Below are 14,883 nucleotides of genomic sequence, written 5' to 3'. Positions count from 1 at the left end.
ACATAGTGTAAAGAGTAGAGAAGACCTGAATGGATATCAGTGAGGAGGAAATGTGGTCAGAAAAATTATTTTCCTATTCAAAAGTTTTCATCATAAATCAAACGCTAATTTCGAATATCAAACGTACTACATTTACCAACAGCATAACTGAAAAGCTCCTTCATGGAACACGTGATTAGATGGTACGCAGCAAGGGTTTATCGAGAAATGCATCGTTAGAAAGATTTTGATAAAAGTTTAATGAAGTTCTAAGTGCATAATTTATTTGTCTGTGCCAAGGTGCTGTGAAATAAACTGTATTCACAATTGTACATTTTCGCATTAATTCTCTGTTTATATGCACGACTACAACTAGCCCTTTCCTAGCTAAATCGTGATATTCTCGGTAAATAAGACTCCTACTGTTGTTGGGCATTAGTCAGATTTGTCTATTTCAAAATTAAAATGTCTGAAAATTTCAACAAAGTAAGAATTTTGGTTTCGAAACAATATTTCACCAATGTTGAATATGTCTCTAACTTTGCTTTAACTACCAATATTTTCATGAAAGAACATTTTCATACATCCTCAATTTTTCACCTCATCTTTTTTCAAAATGAGGCATATTCTTTAGTAATCCGAGATTCCTCTGACTCTTATATTGTGACATGTGCGGGGGAGAGTCAAAGCGGACTCCATATTGAAAAGTGGGAATTCAGTGACACCAGCTGATGTCGCTGCTTTACCTACCTCTTACAACTTTATTTCGCGGATCTATCCTCCTAGACGAGAGGATTCATTATTTCACTCCCTATTGTATTCTAATGTATTGAGAAATCGAACATATGAATTACATATTTAAAAAAAATTTGTTCACAAGAGTTTAGATGAATTTATTTAAAGCGACTGCTTTAAAAATTGCACAATGAACAAAAATCGCAGGTCCGGGAGAATTACGACTTACATGATATTGTTTTGCTTTCTGGACACGAAATGCATGTTGGGAATTAGTTTGATATGATATTCCTTCTAATGCATGTCAGCTTTTATCTGTGTGTCATCAATTTTTCAATATTTGAATTGCTGTATTTTTTTTAGAACTGAGATCTTCATTGTTTCTTTTTTGATTTGATCAAATGAAATAGAATTGCAGCTTGAAATTCTTATATAAACACTTTCATGTTAGATTTTTTAAAAATACGATCCTTTTGACGTATCATTCACCTTATTTGAATGACTAAATACTTACAAATAAAGATATCTACTTTCGTTTTGAATTTTTATGATATTCAGATCTAATGGCATATAAGCAGACCGCGTGGTCGTTACAAGAACTGAAAATGAATGTTTATCAATATATATTTTTGTCATAAATCTTCATAAACTTTCACGAATAATTTTATGATACAAAGTTCTTTAAAAATACATCGTTCAAACAATCAACTATGAGTTCACCGGTATATATACTTATAGGTAAACCTTTATAACTGGGTAGGTCCGGAGAGGTTAGGTTATCCTATCATTCAAACATACTAACTTCATCACATGACTTACCTTTTTATTCCCCTGTGCCTTGAATTGAATACCCAAGTGAATTCTCTATTATTACATAATATAACACTACATACAAAATTTAAGGTAGTACTCTACATCGTCATGATGGCTGACTTCCTGTAAAAACATGGATGAAAAAATCGATATCAGCGATATTTGACTTTTCCTTTTCAATTTCAATACCTAGCCGAGTAGCTCAGTAGGTTTGAATACCGACTCCTGAACTGTAGGTCGCAGGTTCGAGTCAAGCAGGGTTTTTCATTTTTTCCCAGATTACTTTCTACTAAAACTGTATTTTTTAACAAAATTAAGTAAATTTGAAAATTTTCAACTTCAAAATATTGTTGTACATATCCTCCACTTTTCATCCAAATCAAATTTCTCTGGTGTAGCACACATCCTTAATAACCAAAGATCACCTACGTAATATTTCATTACTTATGACTGTACACAGGTATATGTGAATGTAACTTGTATATATATACATTTAAGGTAATGGAAAATGTTCAAGTTTTTGCACAGGTATATTGTGTACGCTAAATATTGTGCCTTGAATTTTGTACATATGCTATGTAACTTATGGGCATATTGCTCAAAGTAATAAAGAGAGAATCTAAATGGTTATATGAAAGAAATTCAGTTAATATATGATACGTTGTACGCATGATATATATAAATACCTAAAACAGTAACTCTACCACTACTAGAGTTTAGTGACCTGTACTGGCACTATATTCTGAGATTCTTTATGATGTGTGAAAAGTCTGTAATTTTTTAGTTCTGAAAGGTTATTTGTCATTAATTAGAAGCGTGAAAAGTAATAACTCGCAATGTCTATATTGTAAGAACAACACATACTGTGAAATATAACTGACACAATTATCCCGCGATCACAACACTATACACTGTACTCGAAAAACACCCAAGGGAATATTTAACAGTGATAATAAGCTCAATATCAGGTCTATGAAAAATGTTGACAGCAATTTGTTTATAGATGAACTGGAAGCGATGGTGTAATGTGAGGAGATATAGATGAAAATATGTCAATTCGATATATCTCTGTGAACGCAAAATAAAAGACACCACAGAGTCCTCAACATCTGCTTCGTACTGAGCTATTTTATTGAAAGTAGATATCAACGGCAAACTAACAACTCAACTTTATGACAAACGGATTGATTTCAGCTTCTCCATCGTCAGCTTCCCATATTTATGAACCAATATTCCATTATCGTCTGCATATGGTGTTTATGTCTCTAAACTGATTCGATACACAAAAGCTTGTTCTGCATGTGATCAGTTTTTAAATCGGGGCAGGCTACTGACAAGAAAGTTGATGTTACAGGGCTTTCCATAATCTCGTTTAAAGTCAGCATGTCGAAAATTCTATGTTGTTATATAACGATCTAATTTGCCAATACATCCTGTCATTGGGTCAGATGCTGTCTGACGTGTTTTATACCAATTGTTAGACCATTCTTTGCACAGATTTTGACTACGGATAACTCCGTCTACCTGAGCGGGTGTGCCCGGTGCGCAGGGTACGCTTATTGCTTTTTGTATCTGACCACACCTCTGGTATATCTAGGGGTCCGTGTTGGCTTGTCTTAATTTTGTATTCTTTAAAGTATTAATGAGCTTGATCACTGTTCGTTATATTCACTTTTCTAATCTCAGTGGATATATTTAAAGAAATATTTCTTTTCCTTGCGTGATTTTTCTCATTTCCTCTTCTTCTTTTCTCTTTTTGTACCCCTTTTTTCTTTTTGTACCCCTGATTAGGAAATTTTGTGTAATTTGTAGAAATAACCAAGTGTATACAAAGGAACTATTTGCTATTGGTAGCTGAGGCTACTTCCTGAGGTGCACTCCGGCTGTTTACACACATGTGGAAAACACGTGGATTTGAGGGTAGCCTTGTTTGCGGGTAATTTATTTTCGAAAATGCCTCGTAGGGTGTTGTTTTTCTGGTGTTGGCAGACGAGATAGGTAACATAGAATGTGTCCGACTGCGTTATTCGGCATCAATTTTGTAAACTGATTTTTAATGATTTTTTTCCTCTACAGTAATATATAGTGAAAATAATTACCGGTGTGATACCTTAATAGAATGTAAAACTTATACGGTACCAATTTTGATGCACCAGATGCGCATTTCGACAAATAATGTCTCTTCAGTGATGCTCAACCGAAATCTTTGAAATCCGAAATAACTATGAAGTTTTAGAGCTAAATATAGCCAAAAACAGCGTGCCAAAAAAGTGGAGCCAAATTCGTCCAAGGATAAGAGCTATGCATGAGGGAGATAATCCTTAATTTTGAAATGAATTTCTAAATTTTGTAACAGCAATTAAATATACATCCGTATTTTCAAACTAGTAACGAAGTACTTAGCTACTGGGCTGTAGAGACCCTCGGGGACTAACAGTCCACCAGCAGAGGCCTCGACCCAGGGAATATATAGGGAAAAGAACTACTCGAATCAGGGGCTTCTGCGCATGCGTGGTGTTTAACTCGAAACGGTGCCCCATTGGTTTTAAATCCATAGTAATAATAAACCCCCTTCTCAGTTTTTTGTTTCGTATGCACATCATAACTTGAAAGATACAAATTAACTTGTATTATCCAACTCCAAAATTGATATTTTAATGCATAAGATTTCTGAATTATGTCTAAGATATCTAATAACGAATAAAGAACTTGAAAACAATGGCTTTCTATTCAAAGCATATTTACAATAGTGTTATCTCCATAACAATTCCTAAGTCATCTTTTATATTTTAATCACATGAAGCAAGTGTGAACAAGGCACAGCTTGACGTCTTAAACTTGGATTAACGTGCAGGTGTAAACAATTACCTGTAAATAAAATAACACCAGGTTATTCTACCGTGACGAACCTTCGTAATCGTATAACTACAAGTACCACTCGCCCAACATACGAACAAAATTCAACATTGTTTTATTATTCATTTATTTATTTTGCATAGTATTTTTCTTCTCTCACCCTCTTTTATTTCAAATATATTTTCTGATTATCTGAATTCAAATTATCTCCCATATGCGAACAACCACACATCTACTGTATACAACTCGGAGGTTTACTTTGGGTGTTTTTGTACAATAGTGGAAGACTTTTTTTGATAAATTCAATTTCAAGGTCATTCACATACAATACAAAAAATAGGGGAGACAACTCTTCTCCTTGTAATAGACCAATGGGATTTTCAAAAAATTGTGAAATGTGACCAGAGGATTTTACACAGGTTCTAATCCTACTATACATGGAGCGAACAATATAGTAAGCAGCTTCCCTTGTATACTGTAGTGTTTTAATTTTCTATACAATTTTCCCCTGTTAACTGAATCGAATGCCTTCTTATAATCCACGAAGCAACAATATAATCGTTTTTTGGATTGGAGTGATTGTGTTATAAGACAATGAAGCGCGAAAATTGCCTCCGTAGTACCTAGCTTGGGTTGAAAACCAAATTGTGCATCTGAAATAATATCAGACGAGGCTGCCCATGAGACGAGTATTCTGTTTAAGTATGGAAGTAAACAATTTGCAGAAACAACTAACAAGACTTATTCCTCTGTAATTATTTGGATCAGAAGGATCACATTTTTTGAAAACAGGCACAATAACAGCGTCAGACCATTGTGTTGGAAAAAATCCTGATGATAAGATTCGATTAAAATTAATATGCAAATATGGTACAAAAATTTCTCTAAATTCCATGAAATACTCATTCAAAATATAGTCCAAACCATGGGATTTTCCCCGTTTTAATTGATCAATAGCTTCGGGTATTTCTTTCTCGGTAATTTCCATATCTAGTTCATTAAAAACTGTGGGTCTTGCGTCTTCAACATCACAATAATATTCAGTGGGAACAATGTAGCTAAATCTTTAAAATGAGTGTGGAACGATTCTAAGTCTATTGGAGTATTTTTTGGCTTTCTTTTTCGGAAATGTTTGTAGAATACTTTTGGGTTTTGTTTACGGAGATCCTCGAGTAAATCACCCTCCTTTCGTAGATACTGACGCCTGAGTTTAGCTTCTAAATGTTTATAATTCTTTTTTGCTTCAATTAAATTCAAGTGATTTTCTTTGTTTTTGTAATGATTGAACTGGTTTAAGGCTACACGATATGTGTTATATTTACTTTTAAGCTCTCTGTTAAACATATAGCAGGGTCGTGTATAGGAACCAGCAGGCATGAGGGATCGTGCCATCCTTCTTATTCCCAATAAAAACCATAAGACAACAAAACTAACGTCTGGCGGCTTTCTTCTTCTTTATTTACCTACTATCTATTTATTTATTTTCAAGGTCAACGTATATCTGTTCGGTTATGCCCCAACTATAATTGCTTACAAAGAACATGTTTCAGTTTCACGAAATTAGTCAAAATAGCATTCATATTGGTATACGGACAAAAAGTCACAGGAATGGATAAACGTCACTGGAGAGAAAGTCACAAAATATGTAGGAAAAGTCACAAAAAGGACTTAGCAAATGAGACCCCATATATACTTTTAAGATAATAATAACAGGTGGTATCCAAATGCTCACTAAAGCTGTTGTTCAGACACCAGCCATTTCACAGTGGATAGGAGGTAGAAGGGAATACATGTCATCATTATTGGTGTTTGTTTTGCCACATTTAGCACTTTCAGTTCATTATTAGATGTTCATTATTAGATAATAAGAAAGGAAAGATCATTAACTTGTTTATATAGCAATTATTATATGATAGTTCACTTACTTCTTGTTTTGACAATAATCTGGAGTGAAAGGAAGCCAACCATAATTCTGCCATCATATTTTATTTTGACAATCATTACATGTAATATGTAGTATACTAAACCAAATGATCACCAAGCTTATTTTTTATTTTATCTAAATAAGAAATCTCTCTTTTTAAAAATCAAAATGATATTTTACAATAAATATGATAAAAGGAATAACAATTTTATAATTATTATCAAAATCTCATAGAAAATATAAATTTTGCATACCTATTTTCTTAAACGTTACAAAAAGAACAGATATGTTTTCAAATATATATCAAAAATCAATAGTTTCTTATTTTCTTATAAACTGTGACTTTTTGTCCTGTGACATTTTGTCCTACTTTCATAAAATTTCTTATTGTAACTTTTTGCCCATGGTCATATTGGCCGTGACTTTTTGTAATTTGTAAAGATGTAAATGGTTTGAAAGGTACATAATTTCAGCACAATGTATATATTAATTATGATTTTAAAAGTTGAAATATTTTCATGATCCTGGTTCTAATTAGGAACATTTATTTGAATCATTTTTTATATCATAAAATTACAATTTTCTTATATCAAATTCATGACAAGGAATTACGTAAAAATGTGCAGTACTTTGAGTGAATCTTACTCTTTGCAGTCAGCCAATAATATGATAGGACTGGCTTCACGAATATGTACAATGTTTAATATCATCCTGAAAGCTGCCGTCTTTGGATCGTCTTTTGTCTCGTGTCTCGGAAGATCTACTGAAGCAGACCCGAGAATAAAATATTTTGGAGTTGGTGGCATGACAGCAAAGGAGCCAAATCAAACCTGCCTGCAAAACCTGCTTCAGTTTTCCCGTGATCGAGTTTTCGTTCATCTCGATGGAAACGACATCATCGTTGAAGGAAAACCTAGGAAGGTGACTGTAAACGTGCTACAACTGGTGCACGTCCTAGAAGACAGCGGAGTTGGAACTGTTCTCGTGGGACAGATTCTAGACAGGGGTGGTAATTTCAAGAAGAGCCCTGGTCTGACAAGCGATATCTTCAGGAGGAAGAGGAACAGGATCAACACAATTCTGCGAGCAAAGCTCGGAAAAAGATTTATCTTACTTCGGCTGAAATATCCCCAGGACTTTGCGGCTGATGGTATTCATATTTCCCAGGGAAACCTATGGAAATATGGCGCAAAGATAAGGAGAGCTCTTCTGACGGAGTAAAGCTCGAGAAGAAAACCGGCCCTTTTTAAGGGCCACAGAAATATTTCGAAAAGATGCCTCAAATAACATACATTCAGAGAGACGAAATCTTCTTAAGATTCGAAACATATATACTCCCTAATTACCAGCATACAGCCTCACCGAACTTTCTATCAAACACATAAAAATCCACAAATCATTTGTTTTCAGTCTTATGGCCCGAAATATATATATAAAATTGGCGTATCTTTAAAAAAAAATAGCCAAAGTCGAAATGTTATTGAAGAAAATAAAAACATATCCTATTGCAAATGGTTTACAAAATATTTCCAAGAGCATGTCTACAGCGATCAATACCATAATTCAAGCGTTCCATAATCATATCACGAAGTAAACCATTTGTTTCACTATATCGCAAAACACGCACCATAATATAAATGTTAGCATAATTAAAATATGATACAATTACATTTAAAGGGCATCAATGCACTTTGTTACGTAGGACTTATATCTTATTGTATACAATTTCATAAATAAGGTATATACAGTAAGGCGTAGTGCAGGAGTGCAGATGATACAATAATCACAATCAGTATTTCACAGACACTTAGGATGGGTTTTGAAAGGGAGGGTTGGCAGAAATATAATTCACAACTCTTATCTAAAATATAGCTGACAAGCCAATAAAAAGAATTTCATGAACACGAAAATTCGCTTTCGGTTTAATTTTTTGGAGGGGGGGGGGTTAAGTTCCGACTTTTCTGAAATGAAAAAAAAAAAAGAATTCTATTATACATTACGACATGAGTATTTGACTGCTCAGCGACAAAAAGTGGGAGGGTTGGGGAACCAGTCTCTCAAGGAACATTTTCATTTTTAAATTAAAAGCATAATTTGCAAAATATGCTTGGAGAAAAGGAAGCACATCCCCTAGGTATACGGACGGAAAGTCACAAGACAAAAAGCCACAAAATCGGTAGGACAAAAAGTCGCAGGACAAAAAGTCACAATGGTGATTTTTGATCAGAGGCGGTTTTTCTTTTTTTAAAAAGTAGGGACATTTATGGTTATAATTATTTCTTGGTGCGAAAATGTCTTGGACATTAAATCCCTTATCAGCCATAATACTATCATATGGATCACAATTGTGGAGCAAAGAGCTGCGTTCAGTAATCTGTCTGTCTGTCGCTTGTACTACCTCCATATGCACTTGACACAAAGAAAACTAGTCCACCAGGTGTTGCACCAACAAGAACTTTGGACGTGTTACGATTTTTGTAAGAAGAAAAAGTTAACTGTTGTGCTTTCGAATTTGTTGGTTTTTTGATAGGACATTCTGTCCCGTCGATTAGAACTCTAGTTTTAGGGTACAACCTTTTAAATCCGGGGTAAAATGGCGAACTAGTTCTTGTATGGGCTAGATATTTACTTGTCGCCATTGATGTGATAAGAAATTAATCCACGTAATTATGATATTTTGAACTACTGTTTCCGATATGCCAAACATGCGCGATAGCGCAAAATTTGTGGTATTTCTTCTTAATTTCGTCAGCGAAAGAAAAAATTGATTTGTAGTTTTCATATTTTGTCAGAACTGACTAGTGTATGGTCTGTAAAAGTTGTAAAAGGTGCAAATAGGTGGTGGTTTGATTTGAACTAGATAATGTAAGTGTAGTTTCAGAAATACGGAGGAAAAAAATGGGGGAAATAATTATTTTGAATTAATTATAAGTGTCGGGGACTGGAGTCGCACTTAAGAATAACAGTTTCATATTTTGTCAGAACTGACTAGTGTATGGTCTGAAAAAGGTGCAAATAGGTGGCGGTTTGATTTGAACTAGATAATCTAAGTGTACTTTCAGAATTCGGGAGATAAAAAAATGGGAAAAATAATCATTTTGAATTAATTATGAGCGTCGGTGACTGGAGTCGTACTTCAGAATGACCGTTTCATATTTTGTCAGCTGATCCAGCTGCTGGGTCACAGTGCAGTTCAATGGCATACACATCTGTATTGTATGCCTCAGTAACAAATATTTGCCCTTGGTCTGCAGTTGATGTCAACCGTGTTATGTTTCAAGGCCATACCCTGCATACTAATCAATTAATTTGATTTGCCAAACTCGGACCTTCGGCTAGCCATTGATGAATTGCCAACACAGCCAACCATCCTCATTGATAATTCACCCTTTTCTTTCCAGGTTGAAAAATCATCTCCAGCATTCTTTCTTTTTCAGGATTTTCAGTCCGAGTTCATCCCAGTCTGTACTAGGTTTTAAACCAATTTCGAACACTGCTTTTCTGTTACTATAATTCAGGAAAATATACTGACACCAGCATATTTCAGTGGGGGAGGGTGGTCTTCTTTTTTGTTTTACCACACCCAAACATATAAAAGATGTGGTGACTACAAATGAAGGGAAGAACGAACAAGAATTTCAGTCTAAAATGCATTAAAATGCATCATTTTAAATCATTCTTTTTAAATGGGTTACCCCCCCCCCCACTATCCTACAGTAAGGTATAGATCTGCCACTGTATTTGAGTGCAACCTGATGTTATAATAGAACAGACGTAGCTCAAGGATTGCAAATTCACATGAAATTATGTTACTCTAAAGATTTCTTCGAAAAAAATGTATAATTCAAATCCAACAAAAAATCAACAGACTGATTGAAACGGATCACAGATTAAAATGTATGACAATGAGGGAAATTGGGATGTTTTGGAGAATTCACAAAATCAATGCAGAAAGAATTAAAAGGATCAGTAAATGATGTCATAATACTTGCCCTTTGACCTCTAAATATCAGGGCTCTACCATAAAAAAATCTCATGCAAATGATTATGCACATTTTTAATGTAGGCTCGAGAATGTCCAATATATTGGATGTTTTCTATTCGTTTTTCACAGGGTAAATAATTCATATTGTTCATTCCAAATATAACTGATTATTGCATTAGTATACCTTTTTTCTAGCATGTTTACAAAGAAATGAATTTAAACTAATTTCACGTGTATTGAACTACGTGAAGTAAATTACTTTAATGGAGTATGAACTCCACATCTCCATTCTTAACATTAATTCATCATAAATTATCCACATTTTCGAATACTGAATGTCTGATATCATCATTGAAAAACACTAGATAGTAGATATATATAGATATGATGTTTACCTAGAAATGTAAACCTGAGTCTGTCAAAAACAAGCACCTATCTTCTTAGTCAGGTTAGTGTTACATAACTATGATAAGTTTATTGGATTGGCTAGTTGTGCTTTGTGCTCATTTAATTACAAATGAAAATTAGTCATGGGGCATAGATTATTCTGACCACAAACTATGTCGAAAATCTGCTGTAAATTCATAACTACTTGCGCAAAAAATTAAAACTAAATACTTAAGCATTTCAACACCTATATAAAAATACTTCATTGACATAGTTGATATGAAAAAGGTAATTGCTTTTCTATATTAAAAAACACAATAGAGGAAATTCGAGTCACAGCTTTGTTTAGAATTAGACTGGTAATGTGCTCATGATTCGCATTTATTCATACTAGCAATTAAATCATCGACAATATAAACAATAATATTTACTTTTTCTTTTTAAACCACTATCTTACTTTCAAGGTATTGTTATCATAATCATAATGGAATAAATCAGTCGAGACTCGAGTACAGGACGACATTGGTGGGATGCCGATCTCGATGATTCTTGCATGTAAAATGAATAATGCGGATTACCCCAAATGAGAGAAAATCAAAGCAAAAAAAGGACACCTGCTCAGAGCATGTTTTGTGCACCAGCACCAGTATTTACAGATTACATGTAATTTAGGGTCATAATTTATTAACTACACCAATATGAAATACAAGTATTGACATAAAAGGGAAACATGATTTTTCATAAGTCTGTCATAATCTGACTTTGACGTATACCCCCAACCCACATGTTTCAAAACCAAAGAAACTGTCCCCGGCCACCTCAACGTTAAGGTTTTTCAGTAGATCCACCTACGAGATCTTGCGATAACAAGCATGGCGGAGCAGACGAAGAATTTTGCATGTTGTACATGATGTTTTTAAAATGAAAAACACCTTTATTAGACATGCTCAAGCACAACGTTGGTACTCCTTTTGATGTAAACAACATTTGGGACTAATACACGGAGCTTATCGGTTATTCATAAAATTATTTTACACTATTACAGAGATCCTATGGAATACTAGCCCTATCCCGAAAACGTCAAAATTAAAAAAAAATAGGATAGGGCTACATTATTGCAGCTAGTAAAACTGGACCCGCGTTACTGAAGTTCGGCATGGGATGCCTCACGGCCGTGTTGGAAACTATTTGTACTGGGTAACAGTTTGTATTCTGTGTTTCGGTGTTATCCCACGACTGGTGTATGTGCTAACTGGGCGCCACCAGATAACAGAAAAATTGTTGAGGCGGAATACAGCAAATCCGTCAGAAGGAGTTACTTCTCTTGTCATGTATTACGTGTACCTAGTTTCGTTTTGAACAGCTGATAGATATTTAAACAAAATAAAACACAAACAAGTTAACTTCTCTCAAAATTGGTATGTATATTTATGCAAGAATTAAAAATGAATGTTTATGTATACATTTTTAGTCGAAGTTATTGGATTAAAATTTCATAAATAATCGCAAGACAGAGAATTTTACATAATCAATTACATAAAAAGATAATTAAATTTACAGATATAAAGTATGCACGTATCCATTGAAATTACTGGGTAGGTCCGGAAAGGCTAGGTTATTCTATGACCGTAATACTAGCTTTGACACTTGACTTACCTTTTGTAAAATGTTATAGTTGGGAATTGAACACATAATTCAAGCAGAGATTGTATTATTCAACCTACATGTAATAGATCAATCGATGCCCGCTATCAAGATATCGATGATTTTTAACAAAGTACATTGATTATAATTTGTTTATTTAGCGATTGGTTTTTGTCTTCATAGCTTTTATTTAAAACAATATCCATGTAAACAATCAGTGCATGTTGTTTTACGTCACATTTTTGTTATTTTGTTACCAGGTTTCCAATATGGATGATACAGATAATACGATAAGCGAAATATGTTGTTTGTATTTCATTTTACCACTAAAGTATAAACGCATGTAATTCACACGTACCCTATTCAGGTATGCTAACATTAGCAAGATAATATATCCCTGTAAAACTTATACAGTACCAATGTTGATGCACCAGATGCGCATTTCGACATATAATGTCTCTTCAGTGATGCTCAAGTCGAAATTTTGGAAATTCGAAATAAATCCATGTTGTTAATAAGTACATGTCGAATTCCGTATAATATTTTTTTTCCATGCAGAAGATGTCCCGCCTTCTAATGAAATATTTAGGAGCATTAAATATTATCAGTGATTGATTGTATATTGTTTGACGTCCCACTCGAGAATTGTTCACTCATGGAGACGTCACCATTGCCGATGAAGGGCTGTAAAATTAAGGACAATGCCTGGCGCTTATGGCCTTTGAACAAGGAGGGATCTTTATCGTGCCACACCTCCTGTGACGTGGGATCTCGGCTTTTGCGGTCTCATCCAAAGGACCGCCCCATTTAGTCGCCTATTACGACAAGCAAGGGGTACTGAGGATCTATTCTAACCTGGGTCCCCACGGGATATAATTTATTTTATCAGTGGAAATATTGCAGTATACTTTGAAATACATAGCGGTATGAAAATTAATGACAATACGCAGTCCTAATAATGTTCTCCATTTCTAACCCGGATCCCCAATATTATCAGAGAAGAGAAAACAATTAAATATGGTTTAAAATGAAAGTAAAATATTCAATTGAAGCAATTAGTCTTCATTTGCTGGCAATTCTATTCTATATAGGAATAAATACATTAGTTTAAGTTACCATTTTTATGCATTCATCGATTAATTTTCAATTATTATTTTTTTTTAAAATATAAAATTGTTGATTTATTAATATAAAAAGAATTAAAAGAAAATGTGTTTTTCCATGGTTCCATTCTTATTTTATAACGTGCGAGATTTCTTAAAAACCGAAACCTTAATTCTTTTTAAATGAAAACAAATGCCCAGCTGCAAATTCTAACTATTAATTTTGTGTTACATTTTAGAAGCGAGGAACTTGTTGACGCATAATGACGTCAATACACCTGAAGTCACTCATTTTCAAAAGTCCTAAATTCTGAGTCATCTATTCTATGAATTTTTTGTAAGATTATACTTACTGTTGCCTTCAACTCGACATTTAGACATATTGAGGACGTTTTATCTATTAACAATAGTCATTTTCATTCATATGGTGATTCGATATATCCCAGTGAACTCGAAATAAAGGACACCAGTGCTGAGTTATCCACTTTTGCTTCATCTTAGATATTCTATTGAAAATAGATATTAACGGCAAACTAACAACTCAACTATATGACAAACGGGAAGATTTCAGCTTCTCCATCGTCAACTTCATATATCATATGTAGCAATATTCAATTATCACCTGTATATGGTGTGTATATATCTCAATTCATTCGATACGCAAGAGCTTGTTCTGCGTCTGATCAGTTTTTAAATCGAAGCAGGCTACTGACACACAAGTTGATGTTGCAGGGGTTTCAACAGTCTCGTTTAAAGTCAGCATTTCGCAAATTCTATGGTCGTTGTAACGATTTAAGTTGCAATACAACCTATTTTTGGATCAAATGCTGTCTGACGTGTCTCATACCGATTGTTAGGCCGTTCTTGGCACACTGATTTTCACTACGGATAACCCTGTTTACTTGATCAAGATATAGGGCTCATGGCGGGTGTGACCGGTCGACAGGGGATGCTTACTCCTCCCAGGCACCTGATCCCACCTCTGGTTTATCCAGGGGTCCATATTTGCCCAACTCGCTATTTTGTATTGCTTATAGGAGTTATGACATTGATCACTTATCGTTATTTTCACCTTTAGTACACACAATGACATGCTGGTATCAATTTCTCAATACTGAGGCTGTTATATACAGGTTTATTGTATCAATCAACAATGACAGTTATCTCGCTTGTCCCAAGTGTTAGCAAACGATAGCTTTAAATTTTTAATCGAGGCAGGTTGTTGACAAGGAAGATGATGGTACAAAAGTTTCACCAATCTAGTTTCAAGTCAATATTTCCTAAATTCTATGGTCGCCATAATAATGAACAAAATGGAGATGCCATAATCTTATGAAGAATAACAAATGGAGAGCAAGGCAAATACAGACTCATAGACACACGAAATGTGGGATCAGAGGCGTAGAATGATGAAGCATTCCCTGTTGACTGGTCACACCCGCCGTGAGCCCCACACC

This window comes from Ostrea edulis, chromosome 5 (assembly GCF_947568905.1).
Source record: "Ostrea edulis chromosome 5, xbOstEdul1.1, whole genome shotgun sequence".
Taxonomy (NCBI): Eukaryota; Metazoa; Mollusca; class Bivalvia; order Ostreida; family Ostreidae; genus Ostrea; species Ostrea edulis.
Note: the sequence above shows the minus strand (reverse complement) of the source record.